The sequence below is a fragment of the Sus scrofa genome, chromosome 15, assembly GCF_000003025.6.
Source record: "Sus scrofa isolate TJ Tabasco breed Duroc chromosome 15, Sscrofa11.1, whole genome shotgun sequence".
In the NCBI taxonomy this organism is placed as follows: domain Eukaryota; kingdom Metazoa; phylum Chordata; class Mammalia; order Artiodactyla; family Suidae; genus Sus; species Sus scrofa.
The window spans coordinates 110,930,763-110,950,123 of NC_010457.5; the positions used below are offsets into that span (position 1 = coordinate 110,930,763).

Consider the following 19,361-nt stretch of genomic DNA (forward strand, 5'->3'; position numbering starts at 1 on the left):
ATGGACTCCTTGTGGTGGTTGGCTATGCCCACCTCTGGAGTCTGAGATGACTATCCTGGTTTGTCCCCACTGCCTGTAGACCACATAAGAGGCACCCTGTCATGCTTAGCCTGGCCTGGAGGCATTGCCACCCATAGCCAGTTCAAGAAGCACCTTGCTGCCCATAACCCCATCTTCTGAGAGTTCATGCATGTGCAGAGAAAGATAATCCTATGGCGGTCTACTCCTCCTCCTCTTACCTTCCACAGCAATGGTGCTTTCTTCTCCTGCTGGCCCAGACCTCCTCCCTTGGCTGTGGCACTCCACTCCCCAGCCTTTGGCACACTGCTCCTTAGTCCCTGGGGCTGTCTTCACACAGCCAACCCTAGTGTTTTTCCTGGAGCTGCCCTCTGGAGCCTGAGTCTCAGTGCCCAGCCCCACTCCGATCGTCTCAAGCTTTGCTGTCCTGGAAGATGGTATCGATGGTCTGTGGGGCTCTCTCTCTCTGCTTTGCCCTCCTCAGTCCAGCTGCTGTGCTTTTCTCTGCAGCTTTGAGGTTCCTCCATCTCAGCTGATCTCCCTTTAGTTACGTTGCTTCCCGGACTGTGGGTTCCTTTCCTCTGTCACAGCTCTCTCTCAAGATTGCCAGTCCTGTCCGGATTCTTTTTTCTCTTTACCTCCTTTTTAGTTCTAACCAATTATGTGGAGGGTTTCTTACCCCTTTTTGGAAGTTTAAGGTCTTCTGCCAGCATGTAGATGTTCTGTGTGCATCATTCTACGTGTAGATGGTTTTTCTGTGTGTGTGTGTGTTTGTGAGAGAAGGTGAGTGCCACATCTTACACCTCTGCCATCTTGATCCCACTTCTAAAGATGCAATTTTTAAGTAGCTAGAACAATGCCAAACATTCTCATCCATGAATTCACTCCTCTGTCCTTTCATCTAGCCATCCATCCATCCATCCCTCCCCAAGACACACATTTCTGAGTTGAAGACAATACTACTCTATTAAAAGTGTTTCTACAAAGGCAAAATAATGAGATTCAACTTAAATTATTGTTCATGGTGTACTTATTAAATGATTAAAATACAGAAGATAATGCTAAACATTTATCTAGTAAGTGTGAGACATTCCAAAAGTATTAAAGTATTGGTTTTGAATTTTGTTGCTGGGGAATAGGTACTGCCTTTCTAATCTTACTAGATTTGTGTTGATTATACATGCATAATCAACACTTGAGAGTTCAGTGCTATAGGAATGACTGGACTTGTAGCCTCTGTATACTCTTCAGTATCTTGATAAGCAAGCCTAGAGCAGTATGCTGCCCATACATACCTTCAATAAATATTTGTGAAATAAATGGATGAGTGATTGGCAACTGAGATTAACTTTTTAAACTTTAGCAAGTGACACCGAATCCTTGGATAAAGCTTACCTTGGAGTTCCCATTGTGGCTCAGTGGTTAACGAATCCAACTGGGAACCATGCGGTTGTGTGTTCAATCCCTGGCCTTGCTCAGTGGGTTAAGGATCCATCGTTGCCCTGAGCTGTGGTGTAGGTCACAGACACAGCTTGGATCCCATGTTGCTGTGGCTGTGGCATAGGTCGGCGGCTACAGCTCCAATTGGACCCCTAGCCTGGAACCTCCATGTGCCGCGAAAGTGGCCCCAGAAAAGGCAAAAAGACAAAAAAAGGCAAGGAGAAAAAAAAAAAAAAAGCTTACCTTATAAGTTTTATCTTTGACCTTGACCATCCTGTTAAATGCAGCATGAATCAAAACCTTGGCTTTTCCTTTACTGGTTATGCCACTCTGGACAAGTCAGCCAAGAGTTTTAGGTCCTCTTTCCTCATCTGTAAAATGGAGCTACAAATAGTTATCTGCTTCATAGAGTTGTAGCAAGGGGTAAATGAATTTATATGGTAAAGTGCTTAGAACCATGTATAGAACTTCGTAACTCTAGATAAGTCTTAATTACTATTATTAGTTTCTACTGGCTTCATTCTATTTTTCTATTTTCCCAGTCTTCTTTGTTTTCTTTTGTATAACACTTCAAATAATGGGAAAATATTACATTTTTTTTATATATACAGGCATACATAAGGGATATTATATGGTTGGTTTGAGACCACTGCAATAAAGCAAATATTGCAATAAATATTGCAATATTTTTTTTGTTTTCCAGTAGTGTATATAAAACTTACGTTTACCCTATTCTTTAGTCTATTAAGTGTGTAATAGCATTATGTCTAAAAAATGTACATACCTTAATTTCAAAATACTTTATTCCTAAAAAATACTAGCCTTCATCTGACAACTCAGGATTGCCACAAGCCTTCAATTTGTGAAAAATCAGTATCTGTGCAGTGCCATAAAACAAGGTATGCCTGTACCTTATGTCTAAGTATACTCCCAGCTGTCATCAGCTATCTCTAGCATTTAGATATTAGCTAGCTTTTATGCCAAGGCAGGAATCATTTCACTTGCCCCAGATCAAAGTGCATACACATCAGCAACCAGCTCACAAGTGTGCCAGCGTGCACAGGGCTGGCACAGAACAGACACCCACAAGCCAACGTGAATCCCTCAAGAATATTTCCAGACTAGTTTTCCATGTCCTGGAGCATTTCTGATCACTCCTCTTCTCATCAGTTCAGACACCTTTAGATGAGAAACCACAACTCTAACCAGAGGATTAACATGATGTGTCATTTATCCAAGTTCATAATAAGCATGCCTTATTCACATTATAAGTGGAATAATTCAACTATAATCTTTAGTCCTCTCCCCTCCTCCACAGTGGTGAAGATTATAGAAAAGGAAGAGCTTTCTTCTCCCCTAGAAGCGATGAAAGTACTAATCTTTCCTCCACTGAGCAGTGGCTCTCAGCTGCACATTACAACCACCTGGGGAGCCTTAAGAGACACTGATGCTCAGGCCCTATTAAATCAGAATCTCTGGTTGACAGACCCAGACATTGTTTCTTGGTTTCATTTTGTTTGTTTATTCTTGTCCCTATTTTGTTTTTAACTCTCCAGGTGATCCTGATTTTCAGCTAGGGTCGAGAGCTATAGATGGTTTTATTTCTTCAGCACAGTCCCAAACTTGAGCTTAGCTGAGTCTTCTGCAAAAAAAAATAAAAGGTTAATCACATCCCAGTGGAAAATGAAACACCTCGGGAGAGGATTTAGAGAGGTGCATTCTCTTCTAATTGCATGTAAGTCTGTTTGGGCTGAAGGAAAAAATATGTATATAGTAAACATATGTAGCAGAATTTTGGTACAGTGATGGCACAGTAAACAACAATGGTGACCATGTTAGCAGCTGATGTGGTATTGGGCATTTCCACAGTGTATGCACTGTGTCAAGTATTTTACGCACATAATCTCTTTTACCCCCAAGAATCTTGTGAGGTTGGTATTATCAACCTCATTTTGTAGATGAAGCATCTGAGGTGCAGCCAGGCTAAGTATCTGGCTACACAAGGCCACACACCTTCCAACTTCAGTTTTCCTAACTCCAAAGCTTATGCTGCCACTGATTGTAGGCCTTGTTGTAGGCCCAGCAGGAGAGTCCTAAGGACCACCAGGTGGTAACTCTTGAGATAAGCAGCTTCCCTCATTCCTTAGCATCCCATTCCTGGGGATCAAGTTGAATCTTCGGTTCTGGTGTGGCCCCTTGCATGTAGGGCTAAAGTATGGAAAAGGTGAGGGCTCTGGATTCATCCAGAATCCAGTATACATCTGGAGCCAACGTGTTCTTTGGGCTTTGCAGACCAGGCATGACATGAATCTAGACTAGATTAAACTTAGACTAGATTTCAAGACCATCTTGGTATCTTGGCAGGGGAAGCTTCAGTCAATAAATATTGATGCTATATATACTGTGAACCAAGAATTGGTACTAGGGGTGCAAAGATGAAGAGACATGGATTTACCAGGCAAGGTATGGTGGAAGCACAGAGGAGGTACCTGGCCCAACCTGGTGGCTCAGGGAAGACCCAGGCTATGCCTGGAAGCCTGCATATGAGTTAGGTGTTCCTCAGTTAGAGTTTAGTACAGGAAATAGGAATCACTCTAGCTATTTCAAACAGAGAAAGATTTAATACCGAGCATCAAGCAGAGGCTTACAACAGCATTGGAAGGGTTGGAAGGGCAGAAGTCAGAGAACAACTTGGACTATTAAGTTCAAGGACCCACCACAGCAGCTGTGTTCCAGAAATCGGGATGCTGCTGCTCAGTGATGGCTCTTCACACCCAGAAACTGGTGACTAGACCCTGAAACAGGACACTGAGCTCAACAGCATTAAATGCCTCTTAAGATGATCTCTCAAACCTAGCTTGCCAACATCAACAGCAGCAGAATGATGCCTTCTCTTGCATTGTCTCCAAATCTCTCACGAGTGCACCTGACTGACTAGACTTATTTCAGATCCAGACCCTAGCTGCAAGGGAGTCTGGAAAAAAGTACTTTGATTATTTCCATTCTTCAACTACATTACTAGAAGGTCAGCATGGAGGCTGGAGAGGCAATCCCAAGTTTCCACTACAGGTAAGAAAACTGAAAAGGACTTCCTAGACAGAGGAATCAGCACAAGTAAAGGGCATAAGTCCACAAAAGTGTGGGATACAAGTGATGAACAGTTGGACGTGGCAAGGCTGGCAGAAGCATCTGAGTCAAGGTTTTTACCTGAAAGTGCATTCATGTCTAATCAACAATTTTTTTGCCTTTTTGTCTTTTTAGGGTCACACCCATGGCATATGGAATTTCGCAGGCTAGGAGTCAAATTGGAGCTACAGCTGCCAGCCTATGCCACAGCCACAGCAACACAGGAACTCAGCTGAGTCTGCAACCTACACACAGCTCACAGAAATACTGGATCCTTAACCCACTGAGCGAGGCCAGGATCAAACCTGGGTCCTCATGGATACTAGTCAGATTCGTTACCTCTAAGCCCCACCGGGAACTTCCTAATCAACACAGTTTTGATTAATTAGATGTGTATGTTCACTCTACATATAATGTTTTTCCTAATGAAAGAGTGCTTGATTTATTCAATGGACTAATGCAGGAGAAAGGAAAGGAACAATAAGGGTGAAAAGGGGAGTTCCTGCTGTGGTACAGTGAGCTGAGAATCCAAGTACAGTGGCTTGGGCTGCTGCAGAGGTGTGAGTTTGATCCCTGGACTGGCACAGTAGGTTAAAGGATCCAGCATATCTCACAGCTGCAATTTAGATTCAAACCCTGGCCCAAGAACTTCCATATGCCCTGGGTAAAGCCATGAAAAATTAAAAAAAATTTTTTTAAAGCATTAAAAAAGTACAAATAAAAGAGTTAGGTAGTATTCATCCACAAAGAAAACAGAACTTTAATTTTCTCCAAGCCTAATGTTGCAAAATACTGTTGATTATATGCCCAAGAGTTAGCTCCCCTTTCTCCTTCCTTAACAAAGCCCCAGGTTTTTTTGTTTTGCTTTGTTTGCCAGGGAATCTTTTTCTGCACAGCCTTGTGCTTCAGGAGAGGCTTCAGGCCAAGCCCCAAGAAGTGACATGTAACTGGTCCATCTGCTCGCGTTGCTGGCCTTCTTATCAGCGTTTAGGTTACTTGGGACACTGTTCTGTCCAAAAAGGAATGGTGTGTGGACCATTGTGAAGTAAGCCTGTCCATGGATTACGGGAAAGATTTACTCTCAAGAAGAAACAGTCCTGGGAATTCCCATTGTGGCACAGCAGAAAGAATCCGACCAGTATCCATGAGGTGCGGTTCGATCCCTGGCCTCACTCAGTGGGTCAGGGATCTGGTGTTGCCATGAGCTGTTGGTGTAGGTCAAAGACGCAGCTTGGATCCCATGTTGCTGTGGCTGCAGTGTAGGCCGGCAGCTGTAGCTCGGATTAGACCCCTTGCCTGGGAACTTCCATATGCTGCAGGTGCAGCAGTGCCCTAAAAAAGCAAAAAGAAGAAGAAGAAGAAAAAGAACAAACAGTCTTGTCCCCTGCTGGGTATTGCTGTGTCTGCATGTGATGCATACCACTGTGGGTGCCATCTTGCAACTGCAAAAGAGCTAAGCTGACCCAATGAGGAAGGATGGTATTGACCCTCTTTGAACTGCCTGCCTATAGACTTCTTGTCATGTGATGCAATACACTGCTTATTTTTTAAGCCATTTGAGTCTCCGTTTTCTTTCACTTGCAATCAAGAACATTGTAACTACGACATGCAGTCTGTGCACTTAGGATGAGACTCTGCCCACTTAAACTTGGCTAATGGAAGCCTCTGGCGGGGATTTAAGGGCAAAAATTTCTTCCCTTTTTTTTTTTTTTTTTTTTTTTTTTGCACCAGAAAAACTGTTGTTCATCCTTCAAATGCATTGAGACCCACTCAAATGTCATTTCTGTCAAGCTGAGTTATTTGTTATTGCCTGTGCTCCGACAGCCCTTGTACTAATTCTCTGTTACAGCACGTTACTCATCTAGTCTTTCAACAAATATTTCTTGAGTAGGTGCATTGGGCTTGGTAATATTCTAGGTACAAGGGTTACAGTGGTGTAGCTGTTGCATGGAGAATCCAGTCTAGTGGAAGAAGATGAATGAAAATATTTAAATGTGATGACCCGTAACAAAGGGGGAAGAAAAAAATTCTTATAGCAGCATTTAAAAGGGAGGAGAGGAGTTCCCGTCGTGGCTCAGTGGAAACGAATCCGACTAGGAACCATGGGGTTGCGGGTTTGATCCCTGGCCTTGCTCAGTGGGTTAAGGATCCAGTGCTGCCATGAGCTGTGGTGTAGGTTGAAGACGTGGCTTGGAACTGGCATTGCTATAGCTGTGGCTGTGGTGTAGGCTGGAAGCTGCAGCTTCTATTCGACCCCTAGCCTGGGAACCTCCATATGTCACAGATGCAGCCCTAAAAAGCAAAAGAAAGAAGGGAAGGAAGGAAAAAAAGAAAGAAAGAAAGAAAAAGAAAGAAAGAAAGAGGGGAAAATACATTGAGTTTTGTTTTATTGTACTGTGATTATCTGTTCAGACATCAGTTTTTTCCACCAGATTGTGTGTTCTTGCCGCTTCATATCGCCCACCCCTTCCTGGAAGATGGCATTTTCTACAGTGTGATTTTGCCATGCCCCATAGGGGAGGGTTGTGGGACCTCCTACATTTCCTGCTCTTGAATCTCAGTGGGCTTGGGACCCATAGTCTATGTCAGAAGTGATGCTACAGGACACCCACAGATAGGTCACAAAAGGCCATGCAGCTTCTACCTGGTTTTCTGGGAATACTTTTTTTTTTTTTTTTGGAAGTCTTTTTCTTGAGACACTCCCTCTTGGCCCCTGCCTGTAGGTACTCCAGTTGACAGTCCCAGCTGAGTGGACCTTCAGGTCATCCCAAGTGAGGTGCCTGACATTATTCGGAAAGAAACTTCCAGATGATTCCAGCCCCCAGCCTCAAATCACCCCCCTCAGTTCAAGTCATCCCAACTGAGGCGCGAGATACCATGAGGCAGAGACAAGCCTCCCCTGCTGTGCCCGCTCCAATTTCCTGAGCCACAGTATCCACGTGCATCATAAAATGCCTGTTGGTTTATACCTTTACTTTGGAGTAGTTTGTTACACAGTAGCAATGACTGACATGCCCCTAAATCTGCCTTTCTGTGAAATCTTACCTGAGTAGACAACTTTTTTTCTTTTCACCCGACCCAGTTGGTGATCAACTTAAGCACTGAAGCTTGAGAACTTTCATCCATCTTACTTTCATCCTATTGAGTCTCGCTGTTGATGATATGCATGTGAAATGTCTAATCTTTTAAAACACAAATCTTCACCATTGATCTTAATATCCTGCTGCAGTGAGTTCCCCAGGTCAATTGTGTGTAGTGGGAAAAAAAAAGCGCCTCCTTTTATCCATTTTAAACATGCTTCCTTTTCATCTCATCTTGTCCTCTTGTTCTTCCCCAAGTAAAGCGATTTCCATTTTGTGGGTACCTAGACACAGAGAACTGAGTTAAGACAATAATCTTTCTTTGGTCACTGAGAAGGCCTCGGTGTGCTGCGACGTGGCTCAGTGGATTTTTGGCTGGTGACTTAAAGGGGGTGGAACACTATATTCTAATTAGGCACATATTTCAAGTTCCAAGCTTCCAAAAAAAAAAAGTCTAAATTCTCCAAGATGCAATGGATGTCTTCTTGCAGTGCTGGGAAATGGAACACAGGAAGAGCAATGAGCAACCTGGATCCACGTTGCCATCTTGTGTACCAGCTCTGTGCCCTTGGGCATAACACTTAACCTCTCTGAACCTCATTGTCCTCAACTATAGAGTGAGGGGAGGAGTTCCCATCGTGGTGCAGTGGAAACGAATCTGACTAGGAACCATGGGGTTGCGGGTTCGATCCCTGGCATCGCTCAGTGGGTTAAGGATCCTGTGTTGCCGTGAGCTGTTGGTGTAGGTCGCAGACGTGGCTTGGATCTGGCGTTGCTGTGGCTGTGCTGTAGGCCGGCAGCTGTAGCTCCGCTTCAACCCCTAGCCTGGGAACCTCTGTATGCCTTGGGTGGCCCTAAAAAGACAAAAAAAAAAAAAAAAAAAAAAAAGAGTGAGGCAATTCAACTGGAGTGTCCTAGATCAAGCACCCTTTTGCCTCTGATATTCTATGAATCTATGTATTTGCCAGTCTGTTTGAAATGTCTACATAAATTCATGGAAAGAAAAAGTTTGTGCTCTAAATAGTTTACCTTTTTAGCTCTAAGTGAGTCTGGAAATAATCCCCTTTTAAAAATTCTCCAGTTTTTAGAAAATAAATGTTACCATTTCCTCAAAACAGAATTCAAACTGGGGTTCAATTACCAAAAATATATTCCTGCTGTGACTGTTAAGTGATGGTTCTTACAACCTCAGTCTTTCAGTTGTGGCTGCACCCCTTGGGCTCCATCCGTCTTGCTTTCTCCAGCCTAGCAGTTCTCAGGGGACCGCTAGGCATTTGTTCAGGGGCACCTCCATGCTTGGTGACCAGAATGAATGGATGCGGTGAACTTCTGCAGAATGGAGGAAAGAGGGTATTGTCCCAGTGAACAATTCAGTAGGAATTATTCAGGTGAATCTCAAGAAATCTGAAACCTCTCTCCAATATTTTTCTCCATACAGGAAAAAAAAAAAAATGTGTTACTGGAATTCTCTTGTGGAACAGTGGGTTAAGGATCCAGCATTGTCACTGTAGTGGCTGGGGTTGCTGCTTTGGTGCGGGTTTCATCTCTAGCTTGGGAATTTCCACGTGTCGCAGAAATAAAACTGTTACCATGTGGGGCTTGGTTAAAGCATTCAGTCTCACTCATCCTGCACTTACTTCACTTATTTTTCTGGTCTGCTTAATATTTCCTTCACAGTTGTGATTCTTAGAACTTTGTGGGCTCTAACCCACTTCTTAAGCTCTGCATCCTGTTTAGTCTTACTGAATTTTTACTTTCCATTCCCAAGTGGGGGAAACGCTTTTCATCTCTGATTTTAAAATTCATTACAGAATCTCCACTATTGAAGGGCTACCATACATTTGGAGAACCGATTGCTTCCACTCTTGGGTTAACAAACTCTATCAATAACAACGAGTAGGGTGACAAGGTCATGCACAAAAGAAACTTGTCTGCAAGGTTAAAAAACAAAAACCAAAAGAGCCCTGAGGTCCTTGTAATTCATGGAGAGCATAGATGCTTAGACAAAACTTCAGGTAACAAGTAGGAGAGTAGCAGCGGTGAAAGTAATTTTTAAAATATATCTAGTGTTTAGAAGAACTTTCTGAAAATATTCTAAAAACTCTCCCCAACCTTCCTTAATAAAGTATCTCATTAAAAAAATCAATAATCTCATATACAACACACATATCCACTTCCTTATCAGCATCATATGCAAGAATGCTTGACGAGGAGTTTCCTTCATTGCTCAGCGGTTAACGAACCCAACTAGGACCCATGAGGATGTGGGTTCAATCCCTGGCCTTGTTCAGCGGGTTAAGGATCTGGCGTTGCTGAGAACTGTAGTGTAGGTCACAGACGCAGTTCAGATCTGGAGTTGCTGTGGCTGTGGAGTTGGCTGGCAGCTGTAGCTCTGATTAGACCCCTAGTCTGGGGACTTCTATATACCTCTAGTGGGGCCCTAAAACGCAAAAAAAAGGGGGGGGTTGATTTTGTTAAGGCCTTCAAGGAAGGCTTAAAAACAGCACAACAACATCTGTAATAAATAATACTCTCAGTGGCAGCAATGGGAAAACTGAAGATGTGTAGGTTGTGTCACTTGGTTACTATTTGCTTATTTAGGTTATTTGGGTAAAACAAGTCACAGGTGTGGCTTGTTTCTTAGAATGGTGCTACGCCACTAGGCTGCCTTCATGTGCTCAATAACTTCGCTATAGCTAAAAGGGGAACCCAGCGTTCCACACACCACGTTCTTTTCCCCCTTCTGCTGTTCCTGCTCACGCTCTAGCTGGGGGATGACTTTGACATCTTTTATTTTATTTTATCTTATTTTAGGGCCACACCCACAACATAATGGAAGTTCCAGGCTAGGGGTCGAATCAGAGCTGCAGCTGGCGACCTACACCACAGCCACAGCAACACCAGATCCAAACCACATCTTTGACCTACACTGCAGCTGATGGCAACACCGGATCCTTAACCCAATGAGCAAGGCCAGGGATCAAACCTTCGACCTCATGGATACTAGTTGTGTTCCTTACCTCTGAGCCACAGCAGAACTTTGACTTTGAAGTCTTGATGGCTTCAAAACCTTTCTGTCCATATGGGTTATGACGCATCATGGCACATTGCCCAAAGGCACTCTGCAAAAATAATTTACTAAGAAAGTAAATTATCTTTGCAGAACTGGTCAAGCAATGGATTACACTCTTTTTGTGTGGCAGATCAATTTCCCAGCCAGGGTTGAACCCCCCAATCTGAAAAGGCTACTTACTGTATGATTCCAACATATGACAGTCTGGTAAAAGGCAAAACTGTGGATCAGTTGTTGCTAGGGTTAGGAGGAGAAAGGGATTACTAGGTGGAGCAGAGAGGATTTTTAGGGCAGTGAAAATATTCCTTATGATATTGTAATGGTGAGTACATGTTGTTAGACATTTGTGGAAACCCATAGACTGCAGTACCAACCCTAACATAAGCTATGGTCATTGTTGTCATGACGGGCCAACATAGAACTATTTATTGTAACAAATGTACCCTCTGGTGCAGGATGCTGATGGTGGGAAAGGCTGTGCGTATGTGGGAGCAGGGGGAGTACATGGGAAGTCTCTGTACTTTCTGCTCATTTTTGCTAATGTTTTGTTATCTATAATTTGTTCTTTTAAAAAGAATATTTAAAAAAAGGAAGGAAATGTGCTATCGAGCCATGAAAAGACATGAAGGATACTTAAGTGCCTACTGCTCAGGGAAGGGGGCCAATCTGAGAAGACTACATACTGTATGATTCAACTATATGGCCTTCTGGGAAAGGCAAAACTATGAAGAGAGTAAAAAGATCAGTGATAGTCAGGGGTCGAGGGTCAAGGGGGGTTGGGGAAGCGATGATTAGGTGAAACACAGGAGATTTTTAGGGCTGTGAAACTATTCTGTCTGATACTGTAGTGATGGATATATGACATTATTTGTTAAAACCGATGGAGCTGTATAACACAAAGAGGGAATCCTCGGGTGTTCCCGTCATGGCTCAGTGGTTAATGAACCTGACTAGGATCCATGAGGATGCGGGTTCCATCCCTGGCCTTACTCAGTGGGTTAAGGATCTGGCATTGCCATAAGCTGTGGTGTAGGTCACAGATATGGCCCGGATCCCATGTTGCTGTGGCTGTGTTGTAAACCAGTAGCTATAGCTCTGATTTGACCCCTAGCCTGGGAACTTCCAGATACCACAGGTGCAGTCCTAAAAAGCAAAAAAAAAAAAAGGGGGGGAATTCTCATCTAAACTATGGACTTTAGTTAACAAAACTGAATTAATATTGGTTCATCGACTGTAACAAACCGTATCACACAATGCAAGATGTTAATAATAGAAGAAACTGTGGGAATTCCCATCGTGGCGCAGTGGTTAACGCATCTGACTAGGAACCATGAGGTTGCAGGTTCGATCCCTGCCTTGCTCAGTGGGTTAAAGACCTGGCGTTGTGGTGAGCTGTGGTGTAGGTTGCAGACATGGCTAGGATCCCGAGTTTCTGTGGCTCTGGCGTAGAACAGCGTCTATACCTCCGATTAGACCCCTAGCCTGGGAACCTCCATATGCCGAGGGAGTGGCCCAAGAAATGGGAAAAAGACAAAAGTAAATAAATAAATAATAATAATAATAATAATAATAGAAGAAACTGTGAGTAGGAAAAGGAGAGGCTATATAAGAACTCTGTACTGTTTGCTCAGTGTTTTGTAAACCTGAAACTGCTCTAAAAAAATAAGTCTATTAATTTTTTTCAAAGTGCTAGAGTTCTGTGGCAGCTCAGTGGGTTAAGGATAGTGTTGTCACTGCAGTGGCCCCAGTTGCTGCTGTGGCCAGTGATCGATCCCTAGCCTGGGAACTTCCATATGCTGTGGGTGCAGCCAAAAAAAAAAGAAAAGAAAAAGGATAAACCAACAGAGAACTGATGATCGCAACGTTATCTGAGTTGGAAACTGAATCCTCTCAGGTTTCCCTGAGTTCGTTCAGTTTGTTTGGACTTCATGTCACATGCAATTGGCCTCCTCATGTATTTATTCTGGCAACGGAAGGCGTGGGGTGTGCAAGAAACTCTTGGAGATGAGGTCCTTAAAAAAATGGACTTACAGGTGGAAGTCTTTCTTCCTGAACCGTTCCAGAAAGCAAAACACATCTCAGAAGACGTGAGGCTTGTTATTTGTTCTCTATAGTTATTTTGGAGTTTCTTGGTTTTTTCCCTTGTTCTTCCTGTTTTTAGTTCTCCCCCACTTCTCGCGTTCACCTCCACAGGGTATCCATCTACCCTTCCAGTTTGCCACATCTCTTTTCCTGCTTTGTTCAGTTTCCTTTGACTTTTGGTATAAAAACCCTCAAGCCAGAGTGAGTGTTTGGTCTCTTACTAATATATATTTTTTTTCAGAGCAGTTTTGCCAGTAAAAATATACCTTCAATTACCTTTCTCTTTCTGGAGCAGTGGATCGCATTCCAAGAAGCTGTTAGGGTGGATACAGAGCCAGGAGTTGGAGCCTGTGCCAGCCTGTCACCCTCATTCTCTGTTTACCCTGCCGCAGCCTTGTGCTGAAGTTTCCAGCAAAGGAAGTGCCATCAAGGCCTGTTCTTGCTAGACTTGTGTGCTGGGCTACCTATGTGGGGGGAGACCGTGCTTTAGCACCCTGGCCTGTGCTTCGAGGTCAAGAGAAATTAGCTTAACCTGATTGGATGATTTTAAAGAATAGGTTTGAGGAGTTCCCTCGATATTTGAGAGGTGGTACGAATGCCCGCAAACTTCATCCCTCCCTATATCTCTACCCTCTGTCCTGGGACTTTGTAGTTCTTCCCTTCAAGGGATGTGTCTTGTCCTCAACCCACTGATTCTGACCATGATGCCTGCTTTGGCCAATAGGATGTTAGGAGAGGCTTGAACCGATGCTTGTGTCCTTGGACTTGGCCTCTTGCATCTTTACAATTTCCATGAGAAGAGCATGCCTGGGCTGGCCCACGGGTCCCAGGAGGGGGATGAGAAATACGTGGGCAGAGCTGCCCCAAGGAGACAGCTCTAGCCCAGCCCAGCCTGGAACAGGCTGTCCAGATGACCCAGAGAACAAACCCAGCCAAGTTCAGCAGGTCTGCCTAAGCAACCTTCACATGCACTGCAGAAGCAGGAGCTGGAGTAGGACGGATTGTTGCTTTAAGCCTCTGAACTGTGAGGTGGTTTGCCCCCCAGCCCTGGGATGAGGTGATACCTCATCTGAGACTATTATGATGATGATGTGAGCCACTGGCAACAAAAGCACGTCACAAATGTAAAATCGTGGGGAGTCAGCATAAGGGAGCGAACTGTTGAACAGCCTGGTCCCTGTAAACTCGGGCAGATATTTTACATCTTCTGGTCTTACCATCAGATTGCAGAGCTGGTGGACAGACTCAAAACCATGGAAGCTTGAGATAATGTGGGGAAATTACTATGGGTCCTGGAACTTCACTGGTGGCGAGTTAGGAAAGGAATAGAGAAGGTGGGACAGAGGTCAGAGGGGCTTTTATTTGGGCATAAATATCATCTTATACCCAAAGGAAAAGACGGATCACTGAGTTGGGAGGAGATGATTTTATTTATTTATTTATTTATTTATTTATTTACATACTTATTTACTTATTTGTTGGGCTTTTTAGGGCCACACCTGCAGCATATGGAGGTTCCCAGGCTAGGGGTCGAATCAGAGTTACAGCTGCCTGCCGACACCATAGCCACAGCAACTCGGGATCCGAACCGTGTCTGCGACCCCATCACAGCTCACAGCAACGTCGGATGCTTAAACCCACTGAGCGAGGCCACATCCTCACTCATAAAAAAAAATAAAAAAATAAAAATACATAAAGGCTCATTTCTCCAGAGACCAAAAACACTGTCTTGAAAGGATGGGATACATGAATAAGTAGGGGAGGAGAGTGACTGTGATAACACTTAATGGAAGGTGCCTTCCTGACAGCCCTTTGCTTGGACTAAAGCAAAGCTGAAGACAATGATGAAGTCTGATCAGATGGAGAGAAGGCAGAGAGACCTGTGTGAGCCCCTGCCTTTGCTACCTCTAAGGCTTCTTGGTTGGTTATTACCTGACCTTGGACAGGTCCCTTAATCCTATGGACAGGTGGAAATAGGCCTCGTTCATTCATTACATATTGAGTAGACACTACATCCCAGGAACTGCTCTGGACACAGGGGATGAAACAGCAAATAAGACACAACTCCTGAGCTGCTATCAGCTCAGGTTAGATGGGCTTTCCTTACATTGTCATTCATGTCAAAACATGTGATACATTCTTTTCCGGAGGGGAAAATTATAGCTCAGAGAGATTTAGTGGCTTGTACAAAAACATGCACCTTAGGGAGTTCCTGAAGTGGCACAGCAGAAACAAATCTGGCTAGTATCCATGAGGATGTGGCCTCACTCGATCCCTGGCCTCGCTCAGTGGGTTAAGGATCTGACATTGCCGTGAACTGTGGTGTAGGTTGCAGACGGGGCTCGGATCCTGCGTTGCTGTGGCTGTGGTGTCGGCTGGCAGCTGTAACTCCGATTCAACCCCTAGCCTGGGAGCTTCCATGTGCCATAGGTACGGCCCTAAGAAAATGAAAAAAAAAAAAAAAAAAAGTCAAAAAAATAAAACAAAACAAAAATGACAAAAAAATACACCTTAGAAAAATAAAAAATTATGCCTTTTGACCTTAAAACCTATATTGTTTCTACTGAATTATGCTGAATCTTCTTGTTAGTTGTTTGACTTTTTATAAAAATGTTATTTTTACATACTGTTTGTATATAGAGTTAAGTGCTTGGAGTTATTGTCTTTTAGGGGTCTTTTTGTTTTGTTTTGTTTTTTGGCTACCCCCAAGCAGGCAGAAATTTCCAGGCTAGGGATGAAACTGCACCACGGCACTGATCTATGCCAAAGCAGTGACAACACCAGATCCTTAACCTGCTAGGGCACCAGGGAACTCCTGGTGCTTTGGTTTTCATTGCTCTGTGGAGAAGCTGTATGATTTATAAGTCAAAGGATTGAGGGCTCAGTATCTAGGACTACGGAAGTAGGTCTTGCTATTGAATAGAAACAGAGCTTAAATGTCCAGAAAAAAGGGAACTGCTTAATCAGGTATGGTTCTTCTGTTCAGTGGAATACTTTGAAGACATTATATGCAATGACTCTCTCAGACTTTATAGGTAGGTGTATAAATCATTATATCCCCTCAAGGAGGGCAATTTGAAAGTATATTTCAGCATTCTCTTGTGGTGCAGAGAGTTAGGGATCCAGTGTTGTCACTGCAAGGATCCTGGTTGCTGCTCTAGCATGGGTTCCATCCCTGCCTGGGAACTTCCACATGCCCTGGGTGAGGCCAAAGAAAAAGAACATATATTTTATTTTATTTTATTATTTTTTCCTTTTATAGGGCCTCTCCCATGGCATATGGAGATTCCCAGACTAGGGGTCTAATCGGAGCTGTAGCCACAGCAACGCGGGATCTGAGCCACGTCTGCAACATACACCACAGCTCATGGCAATGCAGGATCCTTAACCCACTGAGCGAGGCCAGGGATCAAACCCTCAACCTCATGGTTCCTAGTCGGATTCGTTAACCACTGTGCCACGACGGGAACTTTCAAGAACGTATATTTTAAAACTGCAGATGAACATGCCTTTGTTCTAGCTATTTTAATTTAAGGAAATATTCACAGATACAAAATTATTCAGAGCAGCCTTTTTCCTGATAAAATACTGGAAATAATCTAAATGACTATCAATAAGGAACATTTAAATAAAGTATGGTACATCCACAGGATAGAGTAGCACACAACTCTGAAGAAGGTAGAAGAGAAAGAGGAGGAGAAGGAGGAAGGGGAGGAAGGGGAGAAAGGGGGAGGAGGACAAAGAAGCTCTTTATGTTACACATGGAGTATTTCCTAGATGTCCTGCTAAGTGATGATAATATCGTAACACCCATGGAGAGTCTGAAGTTCTAGGAAGAGAAGATCACCATGGCTGGGCTTACTGGATCAGAGATGATGTTTCCTCTTGATTAATTTGTGGCAGCTTTTATTGACTATGTATGATATGGAAAGTGCTCAGGTATGTGCTATAGAATGTTGATGTGTTGTATAAAATCTATACAATGATATGAGAGAAGATCTGTTTCATCTGATACAGTCTTCTTGGGGTATGATCTTTATACATCAAAGATAACTAACAATTTTTTCTTTTTTAGGGCCACCCCCATGGCATATGGAAGTTCCCCGGCTAGGGGTTGAATTGGAGTTACAACAGCTGCCTTCCTACACCACAGCCACAGCCACGCCGGATCTGAGCTGCATCTGTGACCTACACCACAGCTCATGGCAATGCCAGATCCTTAATCCACTGAGCGAGGCCAGGGGTCGAACCCAAATGCTCGTGGATACTAGTCAGATTCATTACAGCTGAGACGCGATGGGAACTCCTGCTAACTAACACTGAAACCATCCCATGATCAGAGAATGAACATGCAATCAACCTTATGTTGAGACAAGGAAAACGTTTGGCCTTGTGGGGGTCAGGAGTCTTCAGGAGAATTTCATTTGAGTTACGGAAAGATTTAGATAGAATAAGAGAAATGTGGGAGCCAGGCAGGAGGCTCTTCAGGCAGAGGCAGAGTCTGGAACGAGCAAGATAAGTTGGGGCAAAGAGGACCCCTTTGGCTGCAGACGGGGAGGTGGGTTTAGAGAGCCACACAGCGCTAGAGCCAGAATAATAGGTTGGGGCAGCACCGAAGAGGCACTTGGATGCCAAGATAAAAGATCTGGAATTTTGTTCAGGTATTTGGCCCAGGGGCAACATGTATAAGACAGGGTTCAGGGGAGTGTGTTCTGATGAGTGGATTGTAGCAGAGGAGGTCTGAGGTTAGCAGACTCCTAGAGACTTGGATGGGAGGCCAGGGACCAGGGGAAGAGGCCCCAGCCTGGTCAGTGGCTGAAAAAGAAGGGAAAGAGAGGCAGATACCAAGGCATTATTCCTCAGCCTGCCCTGCCTGGACACAACTTCGACCTTCCCCTGGCGAGTCCTAATTGCCGGCACAGTTACTCACCTTAGGTTTTACAGGGGTAGGACACTGTTGATTATGTAAGGACACTGAGGGCTGAAGACAGTTGTGTGTCTGTTTGTCTGCAGGCTGCTACAGATTAAAAACTCATGCACATTCTGTTTTCCACGCATCCGGAGCTACACCTAGCCTGCTGCTGTGTCCATGGAGAAATCCTAAGGGCAAATTCATTTCTTGAAAACAAAGGCTACAGGGTAAGAGTAGTTCTTAAAATTTATTTTTCTAGTTCGATCAGGACTTCGAGTGATGTTTTTATTTTAGAAAGGGTTACCAAAATAACGTGCAGCTGTAAAAAAAAATAATAAGTAGATTATGAGTGCCATTGTGTAAAGAGGCCCGTGCTCTGTTTTTAAGTGATAAAAGCAGATCTCCTGACAGTATTGTTATGCACTGCTTCTGCTAAAAGCATTTTATATGCTCCAAGTGTGAAGTCCAGAAGGCCACCCTCCAACTGGGACACAGGGCCTCTGAGAAATGAGGGTGCATGGAACAGGAAAGGTGCTTTTATCTTTTTATTTTCTTTTCTTCTTTTTTTTTTTTAGGTCCACACCTGCGGACTATGGAAGTTCCCAGGCTAGGGGTTGAATTGGTGGTTAAGCTGCCGGCCAACACCACAGCCACAGCAACAAGGGATTCAAGCCGTAACTGTGACTCACACCACAGCTTAAGGCATCACTGGGATCTTAACCCATTCAGCGAGGCTAGGGATATAACCTGCATCCTCATGGATGCTAGTCAGATTCGTTTCCACTGAACTGTACTTCAGTTCTGATTATTTCGTACATAGTGGCCAGTTCCTAAGAGGCGTTGTGTAGTCGCCAACTATTATTATTATTGCTTACTTGACATTCCAATACCTAACAGTGATCTTGTACTTTTTCTTGACTCTTCAGTTACTTACTTGCTTGAGCCTCTACTAGACTGTGCATCCCTTGAAGAAAGGTTTTCAAAGCTCTTTTAATGGGGCTGGCAGTGTTCCAATAACTCTTTATTTACAAAAACAGGTTTCAGCTCCATTGATTCGGCCTTGGGACCATTGCTTGCAGGCTCCTGATCTAGAGTGGTACTTGCTGTAACACTGGATCCTTTACCCACTGTGCCACCGTGGAAACTCCAGTATACCTGCTTTTTTAACTGAATAATCTCTCTTGGCTATCTCTCCTTATTGTTCCATATAATAGACTCTTTTTTTGGAGGGGTGGAGTATTTAATTGGTTTTTTTTTTAATATTTAAATGAATTGGTGTATTCCAAACATTTGAATGTAAAAATAAGTAACTTCTCTTCATAAAATGAGTACTTTCCACAATATATTTTACAATATTTTTGTGCTCTTAGATTCTGGACTTGTAGCAAAAAAGCTGTGAATTAATACTTTCCCAAATTACAGTCTTTCTTTCTTCCTTTTTTTTGTGAAAAATCTTTATGTATCTTTTTTTTTTAGAGTATAGTTGATTTACAGTGTTGTGTCAATTTCTGCTATACAGCATAGTGACCCAGTCATACATATATAAATATACACATTCTTTTTCTCATGCTGTCTTCCATCATGTTTTATCCCAAGAGACTGGATATAGTTCTCCATGCTGTACGGTAGG

General features: G+C 43.5%; 1 long non-coding RNA gene across 1 annotated transcript in view; it reads left to right on the forward strand.

Annotated features, from left to right (window-relative positions):
* The window catches only part of LOC110257173, a 28,419-nt gene extending 9,292 nt beyond the window's left edge, over positions 1-19,127 (forward strand). Inside the window, exons 2-3 of the long non-coding RNA XR_002339433.1 lie at positions 17,833-17,958; positions 18,769-19,127. This is a non-coding gene — a long non-coding RNA (uncharacterized LOC110257173). The remainder of the gene's footprint in view (positions 1-17,832; positions 17,959-18,768) is intronic.